Source organism: Cydia fagiglandana, chromosome 4, assembly GCF_963556715.1.
Source record: "Cydia fagiglandana chromosome 4, ilCydFagi1.1, whole genome shotgun sequence".
In the NCBI taxonomy this organism is placed as follows: domain Eukaryota; kingdom Metazoa; phylum Arthropoda; class Insecta; order Lepidoptera; family Tortricidae; genus Cydia; species Cydia fagiglandana.
In genome coordinates, this window is record NC_085935.1 from 16,270,272 (window position 1) to 16,289,957 (window position 19,686).

The window sequence follows — 19,686 nt, forward strand, 5'->3', positions numbered from 1 at the left end:
AATCGGTGGAGTCAAAGTGTTTGTGTTGACAAGTGGTATTAATCGATGAGAGCAAGCCGAGGACAAGCGTCTCGTATGATTGATGTCGTGACGAAAGTGATGCATCGCCTGACATTCGAGAACCGTTATGAAGCTCGGAAGCTAAAGCTGCAGTTATCTAGCCTTCGGTATGTAAATAATGAAGTTCTAGAGAGAAAGAAAGATAATGGAGGCATTTATGTCTACGATAAACGCATAAAAACAAAAGGTGGTTTGGAACTGATAAATCCACTTCTTGACAATCTTGACGCTAGATGACGATTACGAAATAACTCACATTTTGGTAAGGAGTTACCACACTTTGTATTTCTCTATGGTTTAAAATGTGTTTACATTGTTCTGGTACATATTACCCGTCCCTTAGATATTACCTAGCTTTTATATTTGGGTTAGCTGAAACAAAGCTTTGTTGACGTTTTATGGTAGCAAGTGAAACCACGGGCCATTAATCATTAAACTGAGCTTGATGGAAGTGCGTCTTAACTTGTCGTGCAAGGTCGTCTCGGTACCATTTTCCGTACAAGGTTACCGAGGCCTCGCCCGGATTCAGCGATCGATGTCCTTGGCCTCTTCTAGGCTACCCGGGCTCGCCATCATTGCTTTTTCAGCCTATATACCTGTTAGAACCTATATTCTACTCTCGGACACTGAACAAGACTTGACAATATTGGCGGCGAAATATACAGACACATAAGTATCGACTTGGTTCAGCCAGGTCAGCCATGTGCATAACTTATTGGCAGCTCGAGTTTCCATTGATTGCAAACTGTAATTAATTAGTTGCTCAAGTATTGCACGGGTGAAATTCCGGAAGCCGTTGCAGTTCAGTGTGTTACACATCCGGCGTTAATAGTGTTCGTCCCTTTTTGAGGTCGCACCGTTCGCTAACGGTATTGCATTGTACCAAATTATGGCAAGCACTATTAAGTACACAGATGAATGAGCCCTTGATGGTATATTAATAACAGTTTCAAGCCAGCTAGTCACGTTGGCGAGTTTACCTTTCCGAGCCGGCCACTAAGTAAACAAGTTAAACATGAGTTAGATAATAAAGCGGGCACAATACAACACGGAACGGACCTAACTAACTTGAGTAAAGCGAGTCTGCTTCCGCCGTGCGACCTTTTCGTCGGTCGATAGAAGGGTTTGGGCGGGAGTGCAAACAAATATGTTTCAGAAGCCAACAGAGGGGACTGCTATTTAGATAAGCAAATTTCAAGACTTAATTACACCGTGATACGGTACGAACAACGTAATCAAGTCGCCGATATCGAGCATGCGGCGAAGGTACGCGGACGGTTCAATAAAATCATGATCGATTTACAAGTGAAATATTGTTTTTATGTTGTAACCAGGGTTGGGCAAAATACTGGCTTCCACGTATTTCAAATACAAATTACAAAATACATTTTTAAAAGTATTTGAAATACCAAATACAAACTACTTTGGTGACTGGTATTTGAAATACAAAATACAAATTACAGTGTTTAAAATAATGTATTTCAAATACAAAATACAAAATACTTTTAATTCTTTTTGTCTAATCGTTTAGTTTGTTTAACGAATATCCTTTCCTAAAAACGTATAGGGTCATTGCGCTTGTTTTCGTCCAGCTCTAGTTTTCATCCACTTGACTAAATTTGAATATAAACCTACATTGCTGCAAATAGTAAATTAAAAATGAAATATATTATTTGCCTATCTGTCAAGTGGTCGAAAACTAGAGCATGGACGGAAACTACTGTAATGACTCTATCCCCTGGCTGTTGACGAAAAGTTCCGCGCAGAATAACTCGCGCATGGTACATATTTGCCCTCGTACAAGTTGTACATTATATTTAAAAAAAAAACGTTCCATTTTAGGATCATAGAATTTAATAAAATGTATTTTGTAGAAATGTATTTTGAAGCTTGAAGTATTTGAAATACAAAATACAAAATACATGTGAGTGCAGTATTTGAAATACCAAATACAAAATACTTTTCCAAGTAGTATTTGAAATACAAATACAAAATACTACAATGTATTTCAAATACGTATTTCAAATACATGTAATTGAAATGGTTTACCCTTGAATTGCCGACAGACATTTCATCGAATGTTATTTCGAAGACAACGTTTCAAGTATTTTCATTTCATCGACAAGTCATTGCGTCGAAGAATTGATACTAGTAAATTTAAATCTAGGACTTTTAATTGGCACTCGAGTTATTTCGTATATAGTTTATATCGTGGTATTTCTTTACGGGTTTTCTTATTTCATTTTGGATTGCATTGAATACAATTTATTACGCATAAAATTATTTCAAAATGTAATATTTGACTTTGATAGCCATGCGTTTGTGTGTGGGGTCGCAGTTCTAACCTAACCTAAACCTACTTTGAAAGACGTTCGTTTCTGTGTGGGGTCGCAGTTCTAACCTAACCTAAACCTACTTTGATAGCCGTTCGTGTCTGTGTGGAGTCGCAGTTTTAACCTAACCTAAACCTACTTTAAAAGCCGTTCGTTTTTGTGTGGGGTCGCAGTTCTAACCTAACATAAACCTACTTTGAAAGCCGTTCGTTTTTGTGTGGGGTCGCAGTTCTAACCTAACCTAAACCCACTTTGAAGCCGTTCGTTTCTGTGTGGGGTCGCAGTTCTAACCTAACCTAAACCCACTTTGAAAGCCGTTCGTTTCTGTGTGGGGTCGCAGTTCTAACCTAACCTAAACCTACTTTTAAAGCTGTTCGTTTCTGTGTGGGGTCGCAGTTCTAACCTAACCTAAACCCACTTTGAAGCCGTTCGTTTCTGTGTGGGGTCGCAGTTCTAACCTAACCTAAACCCACTTTGAAAGCCGTTCGTTTCTGTGTGGGCTCAGTTCTAACCTAACCTAAACCCACTTTGAAGCCGTTCGTTTCTGTGTGGGGTCGCAGTTCTAACCTAACCTAAACCCACTTTGAAAGCCGTTCGTTTCTGTGTGGGGTCGCAGTTCTAACCTAACCTAAACCTACTTTTAAAGCCGTTCGTTTCTGTGTGGGGTCGCAGTTCTAACCTAACATAAACCTACTTTGAAAGCCGTTCGTTTCGGTGTGGGCTCAGTTCTAACCTAACCTAAACCCACTTTGAAGCCGTTCGTTCCTGTGTGGGGTCGCAGTTCTAACCTAACCTAAACCCACTTTGAAAGCCGTTCGTTTCTGTGTGGGGTCGCAGTTCTAACCTAACCTAAACCTACTTTTAAAGCCGTTCGTTTCTGTGTGGGGTTGCAGTTCTAACCTAACCTAAACCGACTTAGATAGCCGTTCGTTTCTGTGTGGGGTCGCATTTCTAACCTAACCTAAACCTAAAATTGTTACACCAGAAAAATGTATAAATGAGTAGTACGACATATAAAAATGTATTAAAGCAATACGTCGAACAAATGAATTGCAATGTTTAGTAGTTGTGCCAATTAAAATAATTTGAAACGAATCAGCGATCAAGTAATATTCGTTGAATAGTATTTCTACGCAGTAAGAAAAATTGAAATAAATAGTATATGAAACAAAATAACGCTAAACAATATTACTAGTACTAACCTTTCGATGAATCGTTGTCGATGAAATAATATTCGATGAAAAGTTTGTCGGCAAAACAAGGGTACACCAATTGAAATACTGCCCAACCCTGGTTGTAACACGTTCTTATGAAACAATACCTGTAGCTGCAGCAACTTTATTACCCAAACAATCGCTCGCGTTAAACGCATAGCAAACAACCTGAGAACCTTTCATTAAGAGTGCATAAAGGAATATAACTAGCGGAGTATTGAAGCGGACAATGCGGCGCGGTAACGGGACCAGGCACTAATTGTGAACCGAGCTCTTCCGTTACCCGCGGCGCGTTAAGAAACCCCCGGGAACAACCAGCACATACCGCACGACACGGCTTTTCCTGACTCTAACTAATGGTAAAGCTCACCTTATTAGATTCTCACTAGAGTCAAGTTTGACTAATGCTTAACCTTTTTAAGTTCTACGTATTGTGAAATCAGTGTTTGATAATCTGTTCATATTAATGTTCTCTTTGAATGTTGAAGGAATATTATAGCCAGTTCCCAATTTACATCATTCTTATCAACTATAGAAGACACTCTTCGCTCCGCTGCAAAACGTGCCACGACTACCGAAAGATTTTCCTTATTTTCGTTGCCGAGCACGAATTAGGAACAGAACACGTACTTACTCTGTCTCGAAATTATACATAATCGGTTTCATGGGAACATCCAAACAGATATGAGAAAGTTAAGTAATAAACGATAATGGACTGAATGGACGTGGTTTGTTACGTTTCGTGTGATAAGTAACATTTGTATAGATAACGTTATTTTCATGTTTTATAAGAAATCTTGTAACAATTGTAATCAATTTGTCGTACGAATGTATTGAGTCATATACAGATACCGCGCTTAGAATTATGTAAAGCGCACGGTTGTGGGGAGGCTGAGGAGGGAAGCTAAACGCCGGCCAAACCGCAACCGCAGAGGCGCTTGCCGTCAACACCTCACGACAGTTCATAAACACAAAGGTTACATACAGTGGTGCGTTTACGGATAGTTAAGTCACAACTGTCACATGGTACGTACATATTTTAATAAGCTTCAACTTTTTTTGGCTAAAAATAGTTACGAACAAAATACAACTTAAATTTTAACGGCATGCCGATCCGTCAGCGCCCGGTTCAAAATCAGAAAGTGCTGCATTAAAATTTTTGGTTCGCTGTTGATTTTATTGGTCAACAGACAGACGCCTTTTAAGAGGTTCTTTACAACACTCGAAAAACTTATCCAAACGCCACTTAAGGCACGAGTAGGCCGATAGTAAATACAATGGCATTCTCCCTCGACAAACAAAACCAAGTTCTACAGGTGTTCAAAGCTTTTTAAAGATGATTTAAACAACGCAAAAACGTTAACGAGGTTTGAATGATGATGAACTCTACTAGTACTCTATGAATCACATTTTAATGCGTCTACCTTTATTTGCTGTTATCTAAAATACGCAAATAAAATATTCTGTGCAAATACGTTAAATAGGTAGTATCGCAAAAAACTACATCTAAAACTTCCAATATAATTACTTTGTTTAACTTTTTTTTATTTTGCAAATTGTGTGGATAGTTTCAAGTGAAACAACCGCGTAAAGGAACCGTCGAGTGGTCTAGGCAGGTGCTCCTACATGTCCCGACGTCTTCACTGGAGTGGCTGTTCAACAACACTCTTCTTAACTCCAAGCTACCTCATGTGCGGTGAAGATCCTCAGACGCGAGACAAACGCAAACATTGCAGACATCTCTCTTAAAACAACACATGACGTTTACCATCCGACATATACGCGGTCGATGGGGCTTTATATTTACATTTAGCACAAAGAATATTATTTCCATGATAATCAATTAGTTTATTGTGTAATTCGTGCAGGGGTACTCGTGGCGATGACGGGTGATTTATTTCTGTTAGCGTTCCTCGTAAAACTGCTCCACTTGAGATTCAATAGGTTGAACGCACGCAGGCCGCCTATCGTAATATTCGTAATAAACCAGTAATTTATGGCTGGTAATAATTACACATTTTTGTTATTACGCCAAACCGACTTAGAACGTTTAAACACTTCAGTGGCCTCTAAGACGTTTTAGTAGCAATGGATCTAAGTATTTTGCTCTGACTCGATTTACCTACTTAGCTAAAGATTACCTACCTAGTTTAGATGTCATGCCATTAATTATTTAAATAAGTAGCTATCTTGTTCAAATATGTTATCCTCTTATCCTGTATTACTTTTTTGCAGGAAAAGGCAAATTAGCATAGTCGACGGAGATAAGTCCTTAGCTAAGTTTTATTTCTCGGAGCCGTATTAAGTTACCGTCTCTGAGATATCAGATGCACTTTAAGTGTGTCTCCCGTTAATGCATGGTCCACCAATCGTCAGCTCGGGTTACGTTACAACTAGTGCAGCGAACCCTTTGTACTTTGATCGGCGTGTGAGTCCTAATTAACAAAAATATTCACACGTATCTACTAACTGTGACGTCCACTTTTTTTGTTTTTGTTGGACTTTTTTTTGTTAGTCACTTAAGTGACCTGCAGTTAGTTCTAGTAAGAGTCACCTGCAGCTGTAGCTCATTTATTCTTTGCTTGAAGAAATCTAAATCGTTTTTATCAGTACGCAGATTTCAGGAGCGAATTCCATTCCTTAGTAGTTTGAATCAATTGATAGTCAATTTATGTAACATGTACTTTATACCTTCAATAACAGTAGGTAATTTACATGTAGGAAAGAATAATGGATTTCAAAGAGAAGTGTAAAAAAACAGCAAATTAATTGACCGACCACCACGCACAGACCGAGTAGATTGGGCCGTATGCCTAAAATGGACAGGTACCCACGTAATATAGTAGCTGAATGTGGTAAAAAACAGCGCACTAATCACGCGGACTTTTTGTCCATACCATAGTTAAGAATTTTCAATCGCTATACTTATGTCATACAGTTGAGATAGTTGAGTTGTAATTATTAACATACAAGCAATAATAAAGCGAGTATAACAAGTGCCACTGCTACGCTTGTAGGCGGTGTAAATTGTTTGGCGACATGGCCTCGACCGACACGAATGTAATTACAATGTAATAAAATGATTGTAGGGTAAAAAAAAAACAATTTATAAAGGTACTTACATGTACTAAACCACACCAAATAAGCAACACACCCCGCACAAATTGTTAAATAAATTTTAGCGATGTTATTGACGTCTTTGCTCAAATAAATACCAAGGCCATCAGATAGGCGTAACAAGATCGAGTAACATACATAAAATACAAATGGTTTGCGATAACAGCAATAAAGGTAGATGCATTAAAATGTGATTCATCAATGACTCGTACGATGCATGAGAATGTGAATTCAAATTGAAATGGGTCAAGTTTGCATGACCCAAATACACAACGCGTAATTCAGTGGAAAAAGCGCCCGTTTTAGTAGCATTTCGCTTTTTACAGGCTTGTATCGTATGAGTAGTTGAGTAGGTACGGTTTTTGTTGATAAACATTGCAAATATTGACGAGTCGAAGAACTCGAAGATATAAAGATTTATGTCGGCTATTCACAAGTTCACGTCACGGGGTAATTCATTAGACTGTTTGTTTTTAATACAGTATATAACATTTCGGTCAAGGATAAAGCAATATAAATAATTGGTCAGTTAGAGTTGTCCACGATTAATACCGTTATTATAATGATCTGGTCGCGCGGAATGCAGACTCTTACGTCATTTCGCTATTGCTGCACTCAATATAATGCTAAACTCATACTCAACTGACCAGGATCTGATAACCATGAAAGGTTAACTAACGAAGTTCAAATGGACTCTCAGGTATGTGTTAAGTGTAGTGACAAAAAGTGGTAATGTGCCGTTTGCGTGTGAGTAGCACGTTTATCACGAATTTATCTTCGGTACGTGACTGAGGAGTGTTAGCGCTTTCGTCTCCCGAAGGCTTGCGTCGCGTCGCGCCCTTGCATTTGTGCAAGTGCAGGGCTGCGCCAGGTGACCGGTGAGTCAAATGCGCGATCATCGACCTGCCTGCATGTTGTGCACTTATCTTTAATACTGCTCTTTTTTATGTACCTACCTAAATACTTACGTCATGAACAAACATTTAAAGTTCAAATACATTTGTGTAATATATAATATAAGAGTAAACATAAACAACGAATTATTTGATATCATTAAGCAATAGACGTTCGAGGAGTCACTTATACTTCTTTTAAAATAACCCCAAAGAATAGATATGAATCATACTGGTTTATGACTTCAGGATAGGTCAAGGGACAAGGAAGTCAATTCAATACAATCATTAATAAAATTGGGCCTATGAAATTGTGATTGTGACTGAGTCAACTCTTGGTCAACTCTGCGTTGATCTGACGTCATTTGAACTGCTGTGACTGGATCGCTACTGATTGTATGAGGTATGCCATGCCGAATGAGTCATGTGCTGCTAAAATATAATATGAATGTTGCAAAAAACACAAACTGACAGTATGAATCGGTCTGCTAACTGTATTTCATGTGGAAACGTCCGCGCAAACTTTGCGCTTTACAAACAGCTCCGGATGGCGGAGAAAAAAAGTTTCATGGTGAAATTCGCGGCTGAAAAAGCGTTTTAAGTATTTTTGCCATTTATGCTAAAATGAAGTGAGAAAGCTCTTCAAAAGGATTTCATTCATTTACATTTATCTTTTAATTGGACACTGATTCACATTTACAGCCAGTACAATTTCATACTCTTACGTGAATTAAGCATCAGAAAATATTTACCTAACAAAAATTTTAGTACTACGTTGTGCAAGCTAATGTAGAATGTTTATTAAGCATCAGTTATTTTATGGAGAAAGTTTCAGGTATCAGCAGTAATTGTTTGCGAAGTTCGCCTATATAGCTCTAGCTCAAGTATAATGTAGGTATGTAATAATGGACTTTAAATATGTGCACATTTTAGCTAAAAATTCTAATTCGTCGTAATAGTATTGGTTCTTTTCAATAATACTACTACTACTAAATGGCGCAACGACCCAAAATGAGTCCTGGCCTCCGACACGAGTGCACGCCAGTTGTCTCGATCCTGCGCCATCTCCCGCCAGTTATCGGCATGGAGATCGCGCAAGTCCGCTTCAACCGCATCGCCCCAGCGATACCTGGGACGTCCGATCGGCCTCCGCCCTACCGGGCGTCCCAGGTATGCCCTCTTAGCGCCGCGATCCTCCTCCATTCTCAAAACGTGGCCGAGCCAGCGAAGACGGTGAGCCTTAGTCTCGCCTATAATATTGGGTGCCGCCACAAGCTCTTCAATTTCGACGTTTTTGCGAAGTCTAAAACTGCCATCTTCTCTCCTCACAGGGCCTAGGATCTTTCTCAGGATTCTCCTTTCTGCCACCAGGAGCTTGTTTTCTTCTTTAAGTGTTAGTGTCCAAGTCTCGCATCCGTACATGAGTATCGGCCGTATGACCGTCTTATATATGCGTATTTTTGTGTTCTTTTCAATAATACATAATACGATTTGAAATAAAGGTTTTTTTTAAGACACAGACGTATCAGGTATAAAACACAATGAAAAAAAAAGCTTCTTCTATAATAAACCGGAGTGAAATGTCATTAGTGCTAAAAGCGCGCCCGATCCGACGGAAACGATAACCGCAGATTCATTACTTAACAATCCACCAATAGAATACCCCGGCCTCTTATTATTGAGAGCTAGCTGCCTTTATACGATATTCGACAAATTAACTATCGTCTGTAGTCGCTAGAATAAATAATGGAGCTGCCGATACCGATACGTGACTGGTTAGCGTGAGATTAGAGAGAAAGGAATCGTGAGGTGCATCTGTATTCAATTTTGAACTAAATTGCATTTTAATCGTTGATCAGAGACGATGTTTTCGAGATGCAAATAAATAGCACGACCGCAGAAGACATAGGATTTACTTTACTGTACATACCTAATAAATACAGTGAATTCTTTCGACTTTTAAAACAAATTCCCTTTGCAGTGGTCATTTGTCATTTGCAACTTCTTTTTGGTATATTTTAAGATCGCGTTTTTAATGTGGTCACTTCAGAATTTTCTTATAAGGCGTGTTTTATTGCAGTAAATACCTACAAAACAAAAAGTAGATCTCTGTCACGGTTACGATATAAAATTTTTCCATTGCATCACGAGAAAACAATTACACTTCTGCTAAGAATATTAGTCACAGTGAATAGAATCATTTGATTGTTATTACCTACGAATATAAATAATTTATTTATGAATAGCTTAAGATCTTTTGTTTAAAACCGCAACTGTTTGTAAGACATAAATTAATTAACAAAGATTTAACTGCAACAGAGTTACAGAGTCGTAAATAACCCTCCTTCGGAAGTCAGGTTAATATTCTAATAATTAAATATCAGCTTGAGCAGTAGGTCGGTAATGAATAACTAAGTTGGTTGAATTATGATGAGAATAAAACATAAACAAACTACCGGTGGGCCCCCTGGACGGGTTCCATATCCTTCGGGGGTACTAAAGCACTGAATAAATAAAATGCAATTAGACTAAGGGTGTGGCATAGAGCGCGAATCACGCCCCGCGGAACGATGGCGTTTTATAAACAGTTATGAAAACTCTTATCACAATTGAAAAAGAGGGTGAGTTGTTTAAAGTAAATCAATGTAAGAATACCAAGTGATGTATCATGTATGGATGTATCAACTTTTAGCCATGTTGTACGTAATACAATAAGGTGACTTAGGTGACAAAAATGACAACTGTTAAAAATTATGTAATTTTACATGCAAAAAAATTACATAATCCTGTAAAATTCCCGAAAAATCTGGGAAATTTACGGAAAAATATGACATTTTACGTAATTCTCGTAAATTTTTCATTTTTTCGGTAAAATCAATAATTTTTATGTAGTTTTACATAAAATTTATGTAATAATCACTAAGCCATGAATATTTACATAAAATCTGTAAAATTACATGGAATGTTCGAGATAAATACATTTTGGTATGTATTTTTTACGATTGAAGAGGGAATTTTACTTAGAAATCTCGCAATATTACCTATTTTCGTGAAAAATACATTTTTATGTAAATTGACTTACGTCTTATGTAATATTCCGTAAGATATCAGTAAAATTACAAAAAAACATTATGAAATTTCCCAATATTTCTTTAATTTTACATATATTCTGTTCAATTTACTGTTTAAATGGTCTTTTTACATAACATATATGTAATAATCACTAAGAGATGGAAGTTTACATAACATCTGTAAAATTACATGGAATGTTTGGGACAAATACTTTTTTTTATGTGTTTTTAACAATTAAAAAGAGAATTTTACATAAACATCTCGTAATTTTACAAATTTTTTTTCAAATTACATATTTGTGTAAATTTACTTACGTGTAATGTAATATTCGGAATAATGTCAGGAAAATTACAAACAATAATATAAAATTTCCAAAAAATTCTTTAATTTTACATATTTTCTGTAAATTTACTGTTTAAATGTGTCGCTTTACATAATAAATATATAATAATCACTAAGAGATAGAAGTTTACATAAAATCTGTAAAATTACATGGAATGTTTGGGACAAATACATTTTTTTATGTGTTTATATCAATTAAAATGGGTATTTTACATAAAAATCTCATAGTTTTACCTAATTTTGTGAAAATTACATTTTTGTGTAAAGTTACTCACGTCTTATGTAAAATTCCAAAAAATGTCATTAAAATCACAAAAAACATTATGAAGTTTCCCAACATTTCTTCATTTTACATATATATTCTGTAGAAATTACTGTTTAAATGGTATTTTTACATAATAAATATGTAATAATTACTAAGAGATGAACGTTTACATAAAATCTGTAAAATTACATGGAACTTTTGGGACAAATACTTTTTTAATGTGTTTTTAACAATTAAATCGGGAATTTGACATAAAAATCTCGTAATTTTACCATTTTTTATTGAGAAACACATTTTTATTACAATTTACTTACTTCTTATGTAATATTCCGAAAAATATCAGAAAAATTACAAAAAACATAATGAAATTTCCCAACATTTTTTTAATTTTATAAATTTTCTGTAAACTTCCTGTTCAAATGGGTCTTTTTACACGATACATATGTAATAGTCACTAAGAAATGCCCGTTTACATAAATATCTGTAATACTACACTTGATTTTTAACAATTGGAACGGGTATTTTACATAAAAATCTCGCAAATTTATTATTTCTTTTGAAAAATACATTTTTATGTAAATTTACTTAAGTCTTATGTAATATTCCGAAACATGTCAGTAATATTACAAACAATATAATGAAATTTACCAATATCTTCTTAATGGTATACCTACATATTTTCTGTAAATTTACTGGTAAAATAAATAAATAATATATAGGACAATTTTACACAAATTAACCTAGTCCCACAGTAAGCTCAATAAGGATTGTGTTGTGGGCACTTTAGGTATAAATGTATAATCGATACATTCTTGAATACATAGGCAACATCCATAACTCCTGATGAACAAATATATTACGTGATAATAGACACACAAATAAATGCTCTGACCAGGATGCAAACCCGGGACGTCCTGCTTTATAGGCAGGGTCACTATCAACTAATAGGCTAAGGAGGCCGTGAATATGTTTTTTTTTACATATTCAATATGTATTGTATAGTAATCACTAAGACAATGGACTTTTACATAAAATCTGTAAAATTACATGGAATGTCAGGGACAAAAATAATTTTATTATCTACGTATTTTTCTATATTATATAAAGCTGCAATACGACTGACTGATGACACAATTGTTCTCCCAGAAGGAGGTTCGTGGTGTGTTAGACTTTGACAGTTTCATATAGAGGGCGGTCTCGTGATCTCCAGAAAATTCCGACTTTTGGTCTACCGCTTCCGGTCAGAAAAATGTTGGACGGGCCGGCCAAACGGTCAGACCTAGGTGGTGCTCGACCAAATGTCATAGAGGGACCCTGGCAGTTTTTAACGCGGCGCTGAGCTTCGAAACCCAGCGCTGCCGTGTCACGCGCATCTCATGTAACTTTAAAAGTCGAGTTTCGAGATAATTACGTTTAAAGTTTTAAAGATTCAAATGCTGTTATCGTTGACGGTTCGTCGTAATTTTTTTATTTTATCTAATCTACATGTATAGGAAATATGGTCACAGACTGGGCCCTTTAATTTTTGTTTCGCATAATTGAATAGTTTTCATTTTATTCGAATTAAATGTTTCCGCATGATCAACTCTTCCATACTATAGTGGTCACACGAAGTCATGTAAGTCAAGTTACATGACATTCGCGTGATCAGACGTGACACGTATTACTATAGGAATATTGTTGTCGTATAAATCAAGCGCTCGGCCAGTCATGCCTAACTCCGGTAACTTAAGAAACGATGTTGATATTTTGGTTGTGTCAGTCATACAACTTAAGTTAACTGAGTTGTGCCTGACGCCATCGGCAAAAAAATGAAGTTACATGAGTTAGCCATATGCTTTTCTCAGTAAATAATGAAGATTTTCAAAATTTTCTTATAGAAGATATATATTTAATGGTTTTTAAGACGATTTAGACTGGTTATTCGTAACTCATGTAACTCGAGTTAACGGAGTTAGGCGTGACACGGCAGAGCGAAGGTCGAAGGCCGAGCTCCGCGTAGGGCCGAAGGCCCGGAGCGTCCTTTTCGATTTCCCAAACACGCGAGGCCGAAGGCCGAGCTGCAGGAATGAAGTGCTCGCAAGCGGATCTTTTTGTCCTAGCAAAAGTACAACTTTATTTCTTTTTCCCTTTGGAAAACAAACTACTACACAATTACAACAGCAACAACAACATTACCAACAACAACACATCAACAACAGCACCAACAGCAAACAACACGCGTACCGCGGGGAACTTTACATAAAAGTGTCGTGATTTTACCTACTTTCGTGAATTTTTTTTTATGTAAATTTACTTATCTATTATGTAATATTCAGAAAAATGCCAGTAAAATTAAAAACAATACAATGAAATTTTCCAATATTTCTTTAATTTTCTGCAAATTTACTATTTCAATGTGTGTCTTTACATTACATTTTTATTTATTTTATTTCAAACAAGTTAAACAGCATAAAAGTATAAATACCAAACTACTACTTAACTAACTTAGCGCCACTTGCACCGTCCCACTAATCCGAGGTTAACCGGTTAAACCGTTAATCCAGTGTCAAATTGTACTGGTAACCAAGGTAACTCCAGATTTAACCGGTTAACCCCGGGTTAGTGGAATGGTGCAAGGGGCCCTTAGGGTGGTATTCCACCTGTCAAATTTGCATTCAATTTCTTTGTCCAATGTCAGTGCATCTCACTCTCTCATTATTAAGTGTGAGTGATAACAATAAATAAGTACTGTGTGTTTATAACTTTTTTTTATTATTTTGTAAGTGTTTTTATATTTTACTTTTATATTCATATTATAATTAACCTAACTTAAGAAGAAAAATAAATAAAGAGAATAAGTACTAAAAAGTACGGAACCCTCGGTGGGCGAGTCCCACTCGCACTTGTCCGGTTTTTTTCACATTTATGAATTCCTAGCTCTTGCCCGCGAGTTCGTCTGGTAACATACGAGTACCCATTAAGGGTGACTCACGTTAGACCGGGCCGTGCCCGGGCCGGAGCTTCCGGCGCATCGTTTTCTATGGAATGCATCCCGTGTTCGCCTGTCATGTCATAGAAACGTACCTAAGCGCCGGAAGCTCCGGCCCGGATGCGGCCCGGTCTAACGTGAGCGTGAGTTATCCTTTACCTACATACATAGAATAGAACACAAACTACTTAATGCCTAATGGTAACATTCCATTTCTAACCGCAGCTGCATTACTGTCAATTTTACTATGGAAATTGACAATGACAGCGACGCGTTCAGTACCGGTAGTGCAGCTGCGGTTAGAAATGGAATGTTACCATAAAGCTGCTAACAGTGCTAACACATTACCGCACCGCACCAAGGACATTGTCAAGGTTGTTGTCAAGGTCTTACTTATGGGTGCGTCGCAATGACCTTGGTGCGGTGCGGTAATGTGTCCAATGATATGTTTGTCCAATGTCATGGCATCTCACTCTCTCTCTCAAGCAAAATGTCAAAAGACAAAACACACATTGGACAAAGAAACAGAAACTGGACAGGTGGAATACCCTAATACAATTCCGTGAACAAGTTTTAACCTGCTGAGAATGCCGCCCGTGCGGTCGAAATTAAGAAGGTACTTAGGTACTTACTTAGTAAGTAGGTACAGTCACCTGCAATAATATGTTACTCTTCAAAGGCCGCAAAAATATCTGACACGACCTTATCTGTAGAGCCATACGAGCGTGTCACATATTATTGCGGCCTTCGAAGAGTAACATATTATTGCAGGTGACTGTACTTACCTAATTAATTTTAGGCAAAATCGGTTTGTGCTCACACCACATCGTTACTACTAATACCTACTTAAAGATAAATAGATTCATTCATATTATGTAAAGATAGAAATACTTAGTTACTTAATACGAAATCTACATACATATCTAGGTAGGTACCTATTTATTTGGGTTCGTCTTTGACGTCTCTAAAAATAAATATGTCAAATATTCATATCAGACATAGGCATTTTTGAGAAAATTTTACAAGAATAGAATAACTTACAAAAAATGTATGTGGTTTGACAGTTTTTATGTCAAAGCGAGGTAAAGTCGCTAATTCGCCACCACCACCTGGCGGGATAAAAAGTTAGTTTTCCTGTAAATATGGGATAGGGTAAAATGCCCCAATTAGAAAAAAGGTAATCGATCATGACGTCTCTTTTTATTAAAAAATTAAGTCACAGCAAATATGTTACAAAAAATTATTAACTACATGTAATTAAAAACTACATAAAGCTACAACTAACTACAATATAAACTAAAATTATAAATAAAAACCTGGCTCCAGCTCTGTGCCTTTGGGCAGGGTGCCAAGAAGGCTGGCGGCATTGCCGCGCTGTCCAATTGTATTTTTCCACAGTTTTGTCTTTTCTGGTTCCACTAGGTACGGCCAGGGTTCAGCATCAGCTCAGCTCTATGTATACTAATACCTTCTCCCGAATGTAACAAACACTTTTCTGAAAACCACATCAAAATCGGTTCAGCTAAACGCGAGATAATCGCGGACAAATACACCGTGTAACATGAGGAAACCGAAATATTTTAAACCGAATAATTTTAACTGCGTATTCCTGATCATATTTAGAGACGAAAATGTCCTATAAACTTTTTTGAAATTCGCCTAGTTTCAGAGATAATATTAATTAAAAAAAAACAAGTTTTTATTGTTACACAGTGTAAAAGACCTTTTTGATGGTGATGTTGCTGCTATGGGACGTAGTCTAAAATATCCTTCTTGATAGATATCAAAAAGTGACAAGTAACGCTTTGCAAAAAGTAGGTTTTACGAAAAAAAAATGTAAAAATCAATTTTAAGTGAAAAGTTTACCAATCAACATCAAATAACATTTATTTTTATGTACATGTACATTCAAGAAATTGAAAAAACAAAACAACAACAAAAATTTTTTTTTTGGTGAAGTATACCTAAACTCATCTTACATTTTTTCTTTCTTTTGACCTCAGAAATGCGTGGTTAAAGCTATTCGGTTTCCTCATATTACACCGTGTATACTTACAAACATTCCGTGTAGTTTTGGACATATTATAAAAGTTATTCAACGATTAATGCAGGTGGCTGGTAATAGGGCACTTTACCCTATGATAATAAATCTTCCTCGCGCTATCCCAGCTTTTTGCCACAGCTCATGGGAGCCTGGGAACTGCTTGGCAACTAATCCCGGGAATTGGCGTAGGCACTAGTTTTTACAGAAGCGACTGCCATCTGACCTTCTAACCCAGAGGGGAAACTAGGAAACTTGTTGGAATTAGTCCGGTTTCCTCACCATGTTTTCCTCTTCACCGAAAAGCGATTGGTAAATATCAAATGATACCTATTTCGTACATAAATTCTTTTCAACTTTACCGTATGATAAGCTCCAAAAAGAAATTAGAAAACTAAGGGATTCAGATAGGTCATTCATTGGCTCCAGGGAACCCCTTAATGTGAATTACAGCATCAAAGTTGGAAGCAACAAAACTTACGATGTTATTTATATGTACCAATGTCAGCAATTATTGGTAAAATTGTGTACCTAATTATTAATTTCGAAAAATAAACTATAAATCTTCAAATATGAATTCATATCCGTTAGCACTCGCGGATTGGACGAATTTTGTGCGGCACTAGCACACACCCAATCACGGATCAATATTATAACGCGCGCCAATGGCGCGCGAGCTACATGGATCACGCGATCGCTAGTCAGGCGCACCCCCCCCGTAGCTGCGCTGTGCGCTGCGCAGTTCATGAGTTCACATCAAAATGGCGCTCGCTCACTCGCTGTGCGTAGAACGTAGTACTTGTGTAAACGTGTAAATAAATTGGAGATAGCATACAAGAAAACAGGTAAATATAAGTATTAGATATACCTTTACTTTCTTGCATCGAATATCTAGTGAAATCTGCATTAGACCTCAAAACGTTATGTACTTCCAGAAAGGGTTCGCGGTTCACCTTTTTTGTAACGGTTTCCTCGGCGTCCTTTACAAAGTCCAGTTGATATCGTGTCCTGTCCACGTCCAGGGTGGATCAGACCTGATCTACAAAATCTTGGAGCAGCCGCTTTCGTCGTATGCCATTAAAAAAATGTAAGTATTTATTAGCTAAGTACATCTAAATTTAAAACGATATTAGTACATGCTTGATTGTGTAGGTTAATTAAATAGTCACCAACACTAATAAATTGTGTTATTCTCTTACAGTAAAACATGCCCGTTATTAAAATTTGGTCAGTAGACCAAACAATCAAGAAAGCTGTTCCAATAATGGACCCAACTTTAAAAAATATCATTGAAAAAGGTGAGTAAATCTAAATTAATTTGACTTTTCGTAATGAAATATTTTTTGTGTAATTGTAGAATGTAGTGTATTGTAGAATAGACTATAATTGGATACCTACTGTTAAGCATTAATGTGCTGACTCAAACCACATTTATTTTGCAGTATGATGTCAATTTAAAAATTTGACGCTTGAAGTTGACAAGATAGAGCTGATGCTGAACCCTGGCTGTACCTAGTGGAACTCAGGTTTGGTGCAACATAGGCCCACGCTATTTTGATCATCCGTCACATAGAGGGAGAGCAATACCCAAGATATAATTCATAATCCATTTTCTTCCAGATGAGGTACCATCCTAAATATAGTAGTTCCATTTACTAATCTTATTAACTTTTTCTTTTCCAGGAACCATTAACCAGGGTTCAAGTTGCAGAGCTATCCGAAATAGCTGCGCCTAACATTGTATTTTTAGGTGAGACTTAATTATTATTACAATGATAAAATGCCTTACCTGCGAAGCATAACACTGTATGTTTCATATAATTTATAATTAATCATAATATAATCTATATGAAACATACAGTGTTAAAACGTAAATGTATTGAATAAACCTGTGGCCCTAGTGAAAAAGGGTACAAGTGTCGCGCAGCTTAGTTGTAAAAGGGGCATGGAACTTACACCCTTTTAAAACTGCGCTGCCCGAGACTTGTACCCTTACTCACTAGTAGTGCCACTTAACGTAATACGATAAATTATCTTATTTGAGGAGGAAGTATTAAATTTGGGGGCCTATTATATTACCTGTTTTAACCATTATGTTTTTTGTCCACAGATAATGAAAATATAATTATATTACTTGCTGGTAGAAAAAACGATTGTTAGCGAAACAGATTCTGCCTACGTCGTTACAACTATTGATGGCGGCTTACTGCAACTTGAATATGGAATATCCAGTGGACTGTCAAAACACATTAGAATTTATACAAAGGTATATTTTTATTAAAATAAATCCTAAAGAAGGAAGTCATAAGTAATAGTTTTTGATTTTTAAAAAGCGTTTTTCAATTAAAAGACATGTCAAGATCGCTTAACTTCTTGCAAGTTCTTTCTAATGCTAAAAAAACTAACTATAATTAATGTCAGTAACAAACATTTTCAGACAATTCGTTACTTGAAATGGTATAGGTTTCACGCATTAGATTCACATAGGCCTTATTAACCGAAACTTTTATAAGACTAATTCATAAGAAGTACTTATGTACATAAGATATAATTTATAGTGTCGTATATGTCTTCTACTTTTTGTACTCTGTCACAGAATAAATAATAATAATATGCACGTAGACGTGTATATACGCGTGTGCTCTATAATTTGAGTGTGTGAAATTCAATAAATTTATTTCTTAATTTTGTTTTTTATTAAATAACCTCCAAACTGTAAATTGCTTGTTGTTTGTATATTATGACTGATAAAATTAGTTCGTTTTACATGTTATTAGGCGATATTTCCTAAAGAATTCAATACAAATTTTGTACATTTACATGCTATCGATAATTCTCAGGATTTTGCTATTAGCAAGTTGGTATTTGTTTTCTTATGTACTTTAATAAATGCAGTCTGCAGACAGGCTGCATTAATTAAAATACATAAGAAAAAAAACTAACGAATGGTTAATAACTAAATCCGGAGAATTACCGTAAATGTACAGAATTTGTATTGAATTTTACAGAAAAATATCCCCTAATAACATGAAATATTACCTAATTTTACAGGTAATAATACACAAACAACAAGTAATTTTACCTTGCCCATATTTAAAATCACAGTTTTCTTATGTAAAAATACATAAATTGTATCAGTAATATTACCGAATAAAATGGAAAAATACTTAAAAATCATTAAAAATACATAAAGTTTGTGGTAAAATCACATACGCAAACTGTAATAAAACACAATAATTTTGTAATATTACTGAATAAAAAGTAAATATACTTAAAAAAACATTAATAATAAATAAAGTTTGTGTAATTTTACAGACGAAATCTGTAACAAAATACATAATAATTCGGTAATATTCCCGAATAAAAAGGAAAAATACT

At 36.0% G+C, this 19,686-nt stretch overlaps 2 protein-coding genes and 1 long non-coding RNA gene across 4 annotated transcripts in view; 2 read left to right on the forward strand and 1 right to left on the reverse strand.

The window, feature by feature from the left end:
• Positions 1 to 19,686, reverse strand: part of LOC134663935 (mitoguardin) — an 80,321-nt gene that overhangs the window by 25,177 nt on the left and 35,458 nt on the right. The gene's annotated exons all lie outside the window — the stretch shown is intronic.
• Positions 1 to 19,686, forward strand: part of LOC134663937 (protein unzipped) — a 50,469-nt gene that overhangs the window by 9,951 nt on the left and 20,832 nt on the right. The window lies entirely within an intron of this gene.
• On the forward strand, positions 17,028 to 18,978 carry LOC134663912 (uncharacterized). 2 transcript variants are annotated; one of them, XR_010098189.1, is made up of 5 exons: positions 17,028 to 17,153; positions 17,244 to 17,395; positions 17,510 to 17,606; positions 17,751 to 18,058; positions 18,419 to 18,978. It is a non-coding gene; the product is annotated as an uncharacterized LOC134663912 (long non-coding RNA). The 2 variants fall into 2 exon arrangements; XR_010098188.1 differs by having other exon boundaries at positions 17,510 to 18,058.